The sequence below is a fragment of the Balaenoptera ricei genome, chromosome 4 (assembly GCF_028023285.1).
Source record: "Balaenoptera ricei isolate mBalRic1 chromosome 4, mBalRic1.hap2, whole genome shotgun sequence".
In the NCBI taxonomy this organism is placed as follows: Eukaryota; Metazoa; Chordata; class Mammalia; order Artiodactyla; family Balaenopteridae; genus Balaenoptera; species Balaenoptera ricei.
Window position 1 is genome coordinate 150645230 of NC_082642.1, and position 14584 is coordinate 150659813.

The 14584-nt window shown below is 38.0% G+C and overlaps 2 protein-coding genes across 5 annotated transcripts in view; both read left to right on the forward strand.

Annotated features, from left to right (window-relative positions):
* MRPS6 (mitochondrial ribosomal protein S6) overlaps window positions 1-14584 on the forward strand; it is a 148611-nt gene that overhangs the window by 90004 nt on the left and 44023 nt on the right. The gene's annotated exons all lie outside the window — the stretch shown is intronic.
* Window positions 1-14584, forward strand: part of SLC5A3 (solute carrier family 5 member 3) — a 34479-nt gene that overhangs the window by 6680 nt on the left and 13215 nt on the right. The gene's annotated exons all lie outside the window — the stretch shown is intronic.

A 14584-nucleotide genomic window follows, 5' to 3' on the forward strand; every position in this document is an offset into this window, starting at 1 on the left:
GATGTTCCCTTGGCTCTGCAAACTCAGTGTGATTCAAACTTAATGAGTTGCCTACCCCAAAACTTATTTCTGTTTGTGGCTTCTGTTTTCTGTCACATGTGGCTGAACCAATCCAACTCTTTGTTCCATCAGTCTCAATCCCATATAGTCTCTTCTCTGCCCTAGCTGAACTACTTATGTTTCTTGCTTGGATTCTTGCAGTTTCTTAGGTGGTCTCTCTAACATATTGCTGGGGGGGAGGATAATCAATGCCTGTAAATATGCTTTTTGGAGTGCAAGAATATAAGTTCTTGAGATACTTTGAAAGAATTAAATTGGGATGCATTTTAAAGAAAATAACACAAACCATTGTTACAAAGCATTGTATAATGATGTCTTTTTGATTACATCATTACCGTCCCATATCAGTTGATTGTGTCAACACCATTGCCAAATTACAGCACATTCAGAAATGTGCTCTTTTTCAAAGATACTCCTAATGAAGTCTGGCATCCAAGGCCACCTGTGATATGACTCCAATCCTTTTTTTTAACCTCATCTCTCAATTTCTTTCATTCTCCATTTCGTGTAGTACTGAGTAAAGAGAATTGCTGTAGATCCCTATAAATACCATTCCCTTTTATTTCCTTTGGTGCCTGTGTCACACTGCTTTTCTTGTAATGCCCTCCTGTATTACCCCATCATCTCCATGAAGACATGCTTCAAGTTCATTTTAACTTATCTGGTACATGAAACAAATATTGAGGACCTGCACTGTTATGAGTATAATATTTCCTTTGGACTTGCATGGTGTGTTTCCTGTGTCTTATCACATGGACCACTTTCTACTTAGTATTACAGTTAATTGGTGAATGTTTCATACCTCCTTTGGTAGGTTACATGTTCTTGAGGGTCAGGTCTGTTTCATTTCTGTCCTCTGCTCTGCTTTGCACACAAGGTTGATATTCACTTAGCTGCCTTATGGGGATTCCTCTTCTATCTGTCTAAAACAGTTCTTGAATGTGAGATAGCATGCTGACCTCTTGTGCTAGTAAGTTGCTTTCAAGTCAGTGCACTTTGCACTGAGAGAGTTGTATGCTTATCAGAAGTTGTGTTGATTTCGAAGACTATTTCATGGCAGGTAATCTTGCTTTTATAATAATTTAAATATGTAAACCGATGAAATGAGTGCAAACTTTTTTTTTTTTCCTGAAAACCAAGTTGGATTCTTTGGAAAAACTTGATAAAGGTGAGTCACTAAAATAACGGCTGTAGAATTAGATATGGCTGTAATAACAAAGTTTTGGAGAAAGAATAACAATAATCCAGGATGATTCTGTATGTAGACTGCTTTATAAGATTTCTTAAAGCTTTCCACTTTAATGAAACTGGAATGGAGATTGTAGATGATGCATTTATAGATACAGTTTAGATCAAGCAGCAGGAACTTCGGTCAGCAAGGAGCACCACATCATTAATCCCGTTCTCCAAGTGCTTGACCCCATGTTAAGATTGACAAATACATTCATGTGTTAAATGTAGATAAAATGTTTGTTATGTATGTATGATTTTTTGATTTCCTATTTTAGCTTTAATCCCTTTTTTACTTACTACTTTTGTATATGATTGTTTTGGATACAAAGGCTTTTGCTTCAATAAGTGCTCCGATTTTTGTTTTCTAAATGAATGGAAGAAATTAAGATCCGAAATGAAGATCCTGGTTGTGTTATGTTGGAATAAACAAAGAACTGACACTGGGACAGCAGAAAGAGCTTTAGAAACAATGAACCTCGTTTTGATTCCTGGCACCTACATCCTAGGAGTCTTAACCCTCTTGGATCCTCATTTCTGTCTGTAGGATGGGAGTGATCCCTCAGTTGGAGAGTCTTTGAAGATAAGATGGTAACATGACCTTAGAGGTAGTAGGTGTTCAGTGTGTCATTAAAGTAGTTTTGTGATCTCAGGCAAGTTATCAAACTTTATTGTGTAGTTTTCCATTATTCCCACTTTCTTAATGAAGAGACTCCAAAAGATAAATTTTTTTATGTGTGAGCTACCAGAATCCAAGAGTGAATCAAACCTGGAATATAGTACTTGCTCAGAAATTTTTGTATTAGTGAACATGAGCCATACTGCATAATAGCTTGCATGCTAATTAAGCAAGGTCTAGCTTCTGCATCCGTGAAACGTAGAATGTGTGTGTGAGGGAGCCCATGAATGAACTCCACTGCTTGGAATGGCCTCTCTGTCAGACAGATGTGCAGCGTTTATTCAGCAGCTACTGGCCTTTGCCAGGCTGAGTGCAGTGGGATTCCTCATCAAGAACTAAACTGTGTGCAACTGGGCTTTGTGTTCATCTCTCTCATCTGACCTTGTATAACTAGTACTTAGGTTTAATGTGTTTTTTAAGTGAGAAGGTTGGGAAAAGTGAAGAACAGGGAAAAATCTAAAAGAATTACTTTAGATAGACTAAGTGTCAAGGTGATTTGAGGCAGGTGGAGGGAAAACTTAGTATTTTAATCTTCAGTAAATGTTTGCTAATTGCATATTGCTAAATCTTTAGGGATGACCCTTTTTCAGTAAAATCAACACATGGAGCAGATAGATCATAGCCTAATTGATTTCTGCTGCTCCGTGATATCTTCAGTTAGTATTTTACTTTTCATTTTTGATGGAGCAATGTATTATAAAACTACATCTTTCCTTTTAATTGTTGATTTTGAGAGATTTTTTTTCCACTCCTGTTGGTACAGATTTTTTTCTTGTAAAGGAATTAAAATACAACAGTATTATTTTATTTTTTAAACATCATAGCATATGTTGCTGGAATGTATATGTTTCATTAACATTAACATGTTAACATTCATTAACATGCTTGATTGATTTTTAAATAATTGTCTTGTAAGCCAGGGGTACCTGTGATCCAAGTCAAAAATAAGACTATTTACAAGAGAATGCACATTTTGTATTGATGTATACTTAACTGTCAGTTTTTTAAGTCCAACTTTGTTTCAGACTTAATTTGTGACTTTTTTTCTACCTGATTATTTTACTCTGAAGCTGCATAATGAAATATTGGATGATGTAGGGTATTGGGTGCTATATGAAGCAGGGTAGAGAAATATGTGTGTGTGTGAGTGTATAATAGTGGATGAAGAAACAAGAATGTGACCAAGAAGATCGAATAGTAATGCTGCTAACTTTGAAATCATTTTCATTGTGTTTGGAGATGGCAATGTGAAGTGTAAATATATTCATGAGTTAATGAAAGCTGTTTAACAAAGTTGCCTAAGAAATAGAAAGGTTATATGTTGAATTCTTTTGACTACGGTGTTTTAAAAACTGGGTAAGTATGAATCAGCCTTATTTTGTCATAGTTTGGAGTGTTGTAATTCAAGACTGAAAGGGGTTAAGTGGGCCTGTGGTAAAATGGTAGAGCTGCTAGGGGTTGGAAGGTAGGGGTGTGTGTGTGTGTGTGTGTGTGTGTGTGTACGTGTGTGTGTGCACACATGCTGGTGGTGCTGGTGCTTACCACTACAGTCTATTATTGCCATGGGGAGTGTGGGCCAGGTTTTGCCAGCTTGTCCTTTTCTATCCTATTCTTAGCCAGAAATCCAGATTTTACAGGAAGTCTGATTTTTAAGATGTCACAACTAAAAATATTTAAGCACCATGGACCTAAGGAAATGTATCTGTTGCTCAGGTATGGCTACCATCTTGTAATTTCTGATTTAGATGATGGGCTTTAGATGTTCTTTAAAGACATCCTTAATTGCCTTTAGAACTGTTTTAGCATTTAGGTTACAAAATTTGCTGCTCACACATTGACAGAACCCATCTTGTTAATTGGTCATTGATTTACAGTAGGACTAATAATTAGTAAATGGCAAACATGTTCATGTCTTAAAAGTAGTATCAGTTTCTAGTTCTGGACTCGTGGATTATGTATGCCCATTTAGGCTAAGTGTACGTACAGACTTCAGAGAGTTGCACAGAGGCTGAGGTATTGACTTAGTGTGGACTGTCAGCAATTGGTATTCAGTCTACTTCTTCTTTAGATGTCTGGGTGATTGCTTATTTTAAGCATGCCTTAGTACAGTTTGGTTTACACCCACTGTACTAAAGTCTTACAGGTTTGAAATACTGCTTCCTGGAAAAGACTGCTTTATCTAGAAAATGACATTTTTTTTGCTCAGGGTATATCTATGAAATTCACATTAGCTTATATGACACGTGATCCTTGGAATATAGTATTACTATGAAAGAAATTAGGTGCTCTTCTAGTCAGAGGATAGAACAAGAGGATGATACAATATTATAATTTTTGGCCAAGCTTCATGTTTCCATGGAATGGAAGCCAAGTCATTACCTTGACTGACTTTCCCTTTTTGTCTTTGTTACTTCCCCACTCCCACTCCAGATACATAACAGCAGATTGCAAATAAACTCAGGTCCAGTTTGTTCTTCCCTACCTTTCAAGTCCAGGGTACAGTTGATTTGTTCCCATCCCTTTCCCCCATCATTTTTATTATGATTACAGTGCCCTAGTTAAGGGAATCCTTACCCACTTTGGGAACATTTCAGTAGAGGTTGATGTGGATGAGAGCTTAAAAATGGAATTGCAAGTGAAGGTAGGGACTTAAAACCTCGACCTGGAGCTCTCAGTGCTCATAAAGTGGCATTTCCCTGCTTCTGTCCTAGCATCAAGAATTCCTGGTTTTGAATCCCCTGGCGGTCCAGTGGTTAGGACTCTGTGCTTTCACTGCTGAGGGCGCGGATTCGATCCCTGGTCGGGGAACTAAGTAAGATTCCACAAGCCATGCGGCGCGGCCAAAAAAAAAAAAAAATTCCTGGTTTTGTCTTTGTTTAGACTTCAGTGTCTCCTTGACACCTACCTTGCCTATTACAATGCTTTAATTTTGTCAGGTGTAGAAACCCAAGTGCAGCTATAACAGCCAGATTGCTGTGGATGTACTTCAGTATGAGAACACATTGACTGTGTGGTGGTCAGGTCATAGCTGAGCTTGGATTTCAGGTGCTGGGAAGGTCCTCATGTGGGAACCCATGTGTAGTCTTTGCTTGTATTAGAAGGATGGAGGACCAAAGTCCCAGATACCTGTCCTGTTTTCAGTTGTTCAGGTGTCCTGTGTGCGAATTATGAATATAAGACATTGTTCAGTACTGGTTTTGATTCGGATTCAAGGTGAGTTTCTGCTGCTGAGTAAAAAGCGGATTTTGGGGGTAAGATCTTTGCCAGGCGTATGTTGCAGGGAAGGTGTACTTAAGTGTCCTTTTAAAAAAACTGCTTCAACCATTATTAAGTAAATATATGACCCAGTAGTAGGTTGTTTTGATTGTCATTCTTTTGTGCTGGTATACTGCTTGCCTTCTGTTTTGTTGACAGTTACATGAGAAAGCAGTTTTATGAAGTATACTACCTTGAAAACCTTAGACACCGAGTTTCCATCAGGGATGATCTTTAGTCTAGCAGACTCTAGTAGCATGATTGGTCTCAGGAATGCCATTCTTATGTATAGACTGAGGGCCAGGACTTTGTGCAAATTCAGTTTGAGAAGATTAAAGTGAAGAAAAGAAATTCCTTCTAATATCATTTCCTTTATTAAATATTTTATCTGATTAGGATGAAATAATTGGAAGCTACTTATAATTTCAAAATCTCCTACCTTCTGACATCCAAGGAAATCACTTCTGATCTTATTTTTCTGGATTTTTATACCAGTCTACTAGTTCTGTCTTTGAAATGTAAGAGAAAAATCCAGCTGCATTTGTAATCTACAAAACCGTGCCTCAGTTTTAGGTTCACTTCTTAGGTTCAGTTCAGGGCATAATTTCTTCCAGTCCTTCCAAATTCTGTTAAAGTTATCCTGTTTATGGTCCTATTGTTTACTTCTTGAAAATCCTGTATTCCCCAAACCTTGGAGAAGATTGGAAGGTTTTAAAATTTTCTAACCAAAAGTATCTGCCTGAGGAAACATCCCAATTTCAGGATCTTCTATTTTATGACTTGGCCTCCTGGGAGAATTAGAATCTGGTCTACCAGGAAGACTCTTGTGTTTACATTTTCTGGCCTCAGTCTCATGGAAAAATGAGAAACTTCTTGGCCTCTGTTCTTCTAGGAACATAAAATTGGAACCAAGTAGGATGAGAATAGAAAACATGACGGTAAACCACCAAGCTGACCTGGTTGGATGTCTGACATCTGTAAATCTTATGGTTTGTAATACCTAATTCTTAGTGGCTGGTTTAAGCAGGGGGTGTGTGTGTGTGTGTGTGTGTTACATATATGTGTGTGTGTGTATTCCCTCCACCCCTTGAATATTCAGCCATCTTAAGGGTTAGATAGTGTGATCTCCATTTTACACATGAAAAAACTGAAGCAGAAAGGTACGTGGGACCACACAGCTCAGCAAGGGGCCAAGTCAGGATCCTAAAGGCAGTCTCAAACTAGAAGCTATACTTTTGATCACTGCATCTGTAGAAAACAGTGTACACTGTACTGTATTAGAGCTATAAAGTCCCCTTAGACTGAAGGAAGTATTTTGTATCTGTTTTGAGTGCCTAGTAGGTGCCAGCACTACCATGTGTTTGGGGAATAGAGTGGTAAACTGTAGGACAAAGTTCCAGCTTTCATAAGGCTTACATTCTAATGAGGGAGACAAACTAGCAAATGCTGTGAAGAGAAACAGCAGGATAAGGGGACAAATGTGGCCTTATATTTTCATTATAGTGCTCAGGCAAGGCTGAGACTTCAGTGAGGGAGCGAGCCATGGCCATTAACTGCGGGCAGAAGAGCAGGGATGAGTGCAGAGGTCTTGGAGTGGTTATATTAACGTGGCATTCAATTCAGCAGGCTTTTATTTTATAGGTCGTCTTCAAGCCTTTCCTGAAAGAATTGACAGCATATGACAGTTTAATGCTAACTTTTTTTCCACAGGACTTTTATCTAGTAATCTATCTTGATGAAGTTGGCTTGAGGTACATGTTTTTCCCATTTTATAGAAGTGAGAATTAAGATGTGGACTCGAGCATATGTAAAGGTGACTCGTTTAACGAATCTCCGTATTGTATCCATCACCCAGCTTCAGCAGTTATCACCATTTGCCACTCTTGCTTTATCTCTACCACCCCTTCCCTTTATTTATTTATTTTTTTTGCTGGAGTATTTTATATTTTCTTAACTTTATCTTAAAATTTTAAACCTTTAGAAGAGTTACCGGTATAAGAACCATTCAGTTAACACCTGTATGCTTTTCACCTAGATCACTAATTTGCTGTATTGGCTCTTTTTTTTATCATTTGAGAGTTGCAGGCATTGTTGACATGCCTTTCTTAGGAATAAGGACTTTCTTCCTAACCATAGCATGACCATTACACTCAGATTTGACATCAATACAGTACAATTATAGAATGTTCAATTTGTGTTCTAATTTACCTTGTTATTCCAGTGTTATCCTTTAGTTCTTCAGTCCAGTATTCAGTCAAGGCTCATGTATTTGGTTGTTGTTTAGTCTTCGTGAGCTAGAGCAGTTCTCAAGCCTTTGTCATTAAGGACAGTGTCACTTTGAAGAGTCCAGGCCCTCTGGTCTGGAGAATCCCTCAATTTGAATTTGTCTATCTGCTTTCTCATGAGTAGAGATAGGTTAAACATTGTTGGCAGGAATGTTACATAGGGATGTCAGTTTGTCCCACTGTTGGGGATGTCAAACAATTATTTGGTTTAGGTGATATCCACCAGATTGCTTCGTTATAAATGTACCTTTTTTCCTTTAGTAATTATTAAGTGATTTATGGAGTGACAAACTTGATTGAGACTCAGTATTCTTTTCTCCAGCAGTCTTCCACTGGATTTAGCATTTATTGATGATTCAGAATCAGTTATTGCTGGAGTACTTTAAAGCAAATGCAGATATAAAATTTCTCCTGTAAATATTTATCATGTATCTAAAAGGTAAGGGCTTAAAAAACAAAAACAAAAAACCACAGTGCCTTTATGCCACCTCACTACAATTCCTTAACATCTAATATCCATATTCAAATGCCCTGAATTGTCTCAGTTGTTTCTCTACAGTTGATTTGCTTGAATCTGAATCCAAGCAACGTCCACAGGTTGTATTTACTTGATGTTTTTCCAAGTGTTCCTGGGTATAGCATTCATGTCTGCCTTTAGAGATGAGATTAATTCTTGATGGGTGTAGATGTTGACAGCCTCAAGCATCCATTCTGAAGTTCCCATCAAACTTTCTTTCACCTAAGGGTTCTAGCATCCATTGCAATCATTGCCTAGGGACATTATTTCATTAGGGATTACGAAAGGTGATTCTCAGATTGCATCATTCCTTCTGTATCGATGAGCAGATTTTTTTCTGACCTGTGTTTATTTCTACTTTTTTATGTATACCTTCCTGGGGAGAGTTGTAAAAGGATACATTCTTCATCTTTACTTCACAAAGGATGGTTCTGGACTTCCTTAGTAATTCTGTAATATGTCCTCAATTTTCTCATATGTAAATTTGGGGGTAATTATGCCTATACCTCTTGGGGATTTTGTGAGGATTAAATGGTCCGGTACATATAGCTTAAAAATGGTGCCTGGCACTAATGTTGGGGTAAGCGCTAGTTATTAAAGTAACTTTTTCATTTAATTCTTCAAGTGTAATGGAGAGGCAGAGATGGGAGAGGTTCTTCATGCGTTGACATACTTGTGGAGAGTGAGCTGAGGGAAGTGCTGCTTGCGCACACCAGGCTGTCCTTTGTGACTGCATGGAAACACCCATAATACACGAAGCATGTATCACTGCACGCTGTGAAATGGATACTGACAATTGAAGAGGTAGAATCTGGAACGCATTCTGAAATGGGGTTAGAACAATGAAGGGAGGGAGGTAGGTAGGTAGTATGGGATGGTGGCTCCAGGTACAGGTTTTCACTATGTCATGGCCCTTTGAGTTTTTTATCTGAACAAAGGGCAGCATGCTTGCCTAGTCTGATTTGTCTTGTTGTCATTCTACACTCAACTAGAGCTGTTTGAGATTGCAGATCACTTTGGTAGGGGAGGAAGTGCTTTACTTCTTCTTGGCCTTTTAATCTGCCTTCTCTTTCTGCTTTAAAAAAACCCCACTGTTGATAATTGTATAGAGTGTTGGAAGTTTAACACTCTTGATCAGGTGTTTAGTCATTAATATTTGATTCATTTATTTAAACATTTGAGCACCTGCAGTGTGCAAGATAGTGTTCTAGACACAGACCACATCAGTGAGCATCAGAGACTAGAGTCTCTGCCCTCATGGAATTTACATTTTGGTAGTGAGGTGACAGTAAATATGAGGAAGTTGTATAGTATGTTAGAAGGTGTTGAGTCCTGTGGAAAAAAATAAAGCAGGATAAGGAGAGATTGAGATGGTTAGGAAGTTACTTTTGAGCAAAGACAATGAGAGGAGAGCAAGTCTTGTGAAAATCTGGGGTTGCAGAGTGTGTCCTGCATAGGGAACAGCCAGTGTCAAGGTCCCGAGGCATGTTTGGTACATTGTGCATTGTGAGTAAAGAGGTGACTGCTTGCTGTGTTAATGCCCTGTTGTGGGCCAAGGGCCAGAGCTTGGAGACAGGTTAAGAGGCTAGGGCAGTTAACCGGATGAGATGGAATGGTGATTTGGATCAGGGTGCTAGTGGTTGAGATTCTGAGTGGTCTGATTCTGGATATATTTTTTGAGAGAAAGCTAACAGATTTTGCTAATGGATTGATTATGAGTGGGTTGAGAGAGAAAGTGAGCAAGCCCTCAGTGATGACTGATAATTTGGGCTTGAGCAATAGTAAGGATGGAGTCACCATCCTCTGAGGTGAGGAAGATTGAGAGTGGAACAGCTTTAAGGGGGTGAGCCAAATTATTCATACTCCCAAGGGAAAGGATAGGTGGTTACAAACACTTCATTCAGTAAGGACAGCGATCCATAGATTTTGCTATGAGAACTCATATCTATAGATCATATAGCCAATTCTCTTAACCTAATGTCTTAAGGATGTAAGAGTTAGCAGATGAGGGAAGGCTGAGATTCATATAGCCTGTGGTAACAAGGTCAGATGTAGAATAGACTTTGAGACTTAATTTTTTTTTTTTTTTTTTTTTGAGACTTAATTTTTTAATTCTAACACTGAAAAAGAGAATGGAGGCAAAAGCCTTGGGCTTGGAGAATGAGAAGCTGGTTGAGCCTTGATCTTCTAGCCGAATTTCCTGCTCTGTGTGTTTTTACTTACATAAGAAGCCTGTGCCTGGGACTTCTTTTTGTTTTGAATCTCTTCATTTTCTTCATACATATATTCATCACGAACGATCATACATAAATACTTCAGTTGGATTTTATCCTCTACACTCTTTGCAGTCTCTTTCGTTAACATTTGTTATATATACATCTCAGTTTTCTCTGCAAACTCAAAATTTTTAAACATGGGTGATATTGAATGATCTTTTATTAATATTGTTTGTTTCTATTAATAAATGTCCTTTTCATTAAAGATAGTGTTGCATAGTGATTAAGGGAAGAAGCAATTTAAACCTAGATGGGAGTGGAAATCCAGATGTAAACACAAATAACTGTATCCTGGACTGTTATACTACCTCATTGGTTTCAGTTTTCTTGTGTGTAAAATGATCATAATAATTGTACTTATCTTATAATTGTTGTGAGGATTAAAGTAATGCATACAGCACTCTAGGCACAGTACCTACAAGGTGTTAAGACTTAGTGCCAGGTATTTATTTTTTATCTCCATTATTTATAACTCATTTATGATAACTAGTCGTTTGCAAGCAAATAGTGCTGAGCCTTTTGAATTCTTCCCATTAAAAGGTAACACAAAATGCTTAGTCATTGGGATTACATGATATGGTATCATAGGCACTACTACTCCATTACTTTACATTTTCATTTCTCTCAAAAAATATAGATTATTGGAGTTTGCTCCATACACATGTTCTGGTATCATCCACATAAAGGTTGAAACCAGTAGTAGTTTCAAATTTACCCCCATACCCAAAAGGTCTTCATTGCTGAGACTTCTTTCGAAAAACAAACAAAACCCAAAAGACCCCTGGTGAGCCACACTTCTACATTCGTAGAAGCAAATTAAAATGACTGTATCTTGGGGGATGTGTGTATATGGATGAAATGATAAATCTGGTGATTTATGAACTTTTCTAGGTGAATAAGATTTTATTTGAAGAAATGGATTACTTACATGGGAAACCATCCCTCCTAACCCCCCACCCCCCAATAATTTGCTAAAAGTAGAGCCATTCTGGTTGGTAGAGGGTTGCTGGAGGGGGGCTTAAATCCCTGTTCACTCTGCCTCACCTCCCACCCCTGTGATGGGACACCCCCGTGTCCCATCTAGGAACCCTCAGAATATAGTTTGAATGCCATTTGAGTTCAATCACGGTTTCATACATTTCTTGCATACTTCCAAAAACTTGAACAGCAAGATTGTAGGTATAGTAGAAATGTTTTGCCAAAGAAATTTAAGGGCAAGCTCCTTAAATGTTTTAGGGACTATTATATGATTACATGTCTTCAGCTCCACTTGTAATTTAAAATTGGCTGGAATTCATATCTGTTGTATTAGAAACACTCATTTTCCTTTCGGTGTCACTGATAAACTGCTATCATAGCCAAGCTCTACATTTTTAAAGTTAAGCAAGGGTTGAGGAAGGCCCTGTTATGAGTATGTATATACCAAGCGCCAGTAACCTATTCCACTAGAGGAGTTTGCTTTGTTGGACTTTGAATCAAGATAACAAAAGTGAAAATGTGTCTGAAAAGTCTGTAAGTAGAATTTTATATAAATTTAGTGAGTTTTTTTGTATTTAACTTGAATGAAGTGATGTAGATAGGAGCTAATAGTTGAGTTGGTTGGGAGCCTGTTTAAAATATTTGTGACAGAACTGCATATTTAATACATTATTTTATTTAGTTCTTTTTATCTATAAATAACTTCTATGAGGCTCCTAAAACACCTGGGGTATCGTTGATAGTTTAATTTGAAAGGAGTCGATATCACCACTTCCAGTCTATGCAAGTTGTAGACAGTGAAGTGACGTTTACTGAGCACCTGCCTGTTGCACTAGGCAACACACTTTCTAGGTGTTACTTACTCCTTATTAAACCATTAGGAGCTGCGTGGTGCCTTCATTTTACAGATGAGACAGTTGAGGCTCATAGAGATTACTTGCCTAAGATCCTGCAGTTAGGAAGTGACAGAGCTTGGACCCCCAGCCCTTCAAAGCTCGTCTGCTTTCTTGACCATGCCACCTACACATGTAAGTTTTCAGACGTGTCGGTGTGTTCTGTACCCCTTAAATTACTAGTTAGTAAAGGGAATATTTTCCATCGAATCAGAAAATGAGCAAGACTTGGCAAGCCTACTATTGACAGTAGTGGGCTCTGCCTATTCAGATTGTCCTTTTGAATGTTTGGTTTTTAAATCGACCCCAAAGCTAAAACGATTGTGGTTTGGTCACGTTGAGGGTCACTTTGTTCTACTCTTTGGTAGTTCACGAGCCTCATTGAGTTTATTATGACTTGCAGCCGTGATGGCTTTAAGGTTTGTTTTTCTTGTTCTTTGTTTGGTTTTTATGGCAGATGACTTTCTTTTCAGAGTGACCATACATCCTGGATTTTACACAATGTCCCAGAATAGCTTCCTAGCTTGGAAGATAAACTATATGTTCTCCCTAGATAATAGAAGAGAGATGTTAGATTTGGTCATAACTAATTACGTTTTGATTATATTACCTGAAGGGGTTTAATAGCTGATTTAAATTTGGTCTTACCTATTTTACTCTTTATAGTTCAAACACAGCAAATATTTGTGTACACTTCTTTATTTGGATTAATTCTTTAATTGTAATTTAATTCATCCCAGTAAATGAAATAGTACTTTCATGTACCAAGATTGTATTTTAATTTTGTGCGGAACTATCAACAAAACACTGCTTTCTGAGACAGAAGTGCCCTCCTGTTGGGGAGGGTCTCTCTGTTTCACAACACCCTTGTGTTTGATTGAAATCAGCTCAATTTCTTACACTGGCCATCATAACTAGGGGACCATTTCTTTATACATTCTACGTCTATTACTCTCATTACAGAAATAATCGTTTTCTTAAAAATGCACTACCAAGGAGCCAACCCACATACTTATCATTACTATACCTACTTTATTACTTGTCCCACATTTCTCACTTAAGGGATTTATCTGAACCATGAACCAGCTTAGTCCTAGAAATATAAAAACATAAATTAAAAAATTTCGTTTTAGCTGGAGAAAAAATTTTTCCATGTATATTCTTTCTAACAATAAAGGAACTCTGGATAGTGTTCGTTATATTTTTGTTGTAGAAATGTTTACTTTTTTAAAAGAGTGAGAAAAAATATGCAAAACTTGTATATTTTATTTGGAACCATTTTTTAAGAATTGCACACTTCATCTCCTAAAAGGCTGTGACAGTCTCTCTTAATGACTAGGATGTAAAATTTGGCTGCATTGTATTATAGTATTTTATATTTTTCTGTAAACTAATTTGATCTGTTTTTGTTTTTGTTTCCTTTTCCAGTCTTTACTAGGTGCTGGTCTCTGGATGTTTTTTGTTTAAATTGGAAAAATCTTAAATCTGTCCACAGACTGCTATGGTATCCAGTGAGATGGGGACTGTTGGCAGTGGCTTTTGAAGGATCTGAGGGGCAGAAAGAGCTGAGAACTCGGCCTTGAGCTAGTGTTTGGCGTCTTCCTGCTGCCTCTCCTGTGGGCCCAACATCTTTTCTCTCTAGCTTACCTGCCAGCTGTTCTAGGGAAGTTAGGGGTTAGACCAGTCTAAGCATTCATCACGGAGCGGAATATGGCTTAGGTATCTTACTTGCATCATATTTGACAATGGGAAAGTGTTGTTTATTTTAGCAGTGCTTCCTAGTGATCGGAGAAGGAAGGGCTTGTTTTGTCTCTGAGGGCTCTGCTCTTTGAACGGATAGGCTGGTGCAGCAGCCCCTGCAGCGCATAGCCCCTTCCACCTTCCCTCCAGACAAACATAAAAGCACTCGGGCTGTTTGTCCCTTCTTGAGGAGGCAGATGGTCAAGCATTGCCGTTGAGAAGAGAGACACTTGAAATGGCCCTTCTGACCAGTGAGCTAGGCTTATCTGTGTGTAAGTTGGAACAAAATGGCAAGGGTATGGCTTGGATGTTGGATGGCAGTGGGAGCTCTGTTGGGGGCAGGGATCTCATAATTGCCAACTGCAGTTTTCTTTGTAATTGAGGACCTAACCCTTATACTGAAATGTTACAGGTACCCTTTTAAATAATTAATATTTATTAGTCACCTGATTAGATTTTATTAAAAATTTAGGTAATTCTTCCTAAATAATGTCCAAGTATTTTTTTAAATAACTTGAACATTTTGGGATCAGAGAAAGTAGTCATAGAAATACAAGCAGCTTCAGGTTTTGGCAAGTATGAAGTGATACAAATACCAACTTTTAGTGTATTTTATGTTTTTGTGTGTGGCAGTTTTACTCATGCCAGTCATTATTGACACTGGCTTTTAG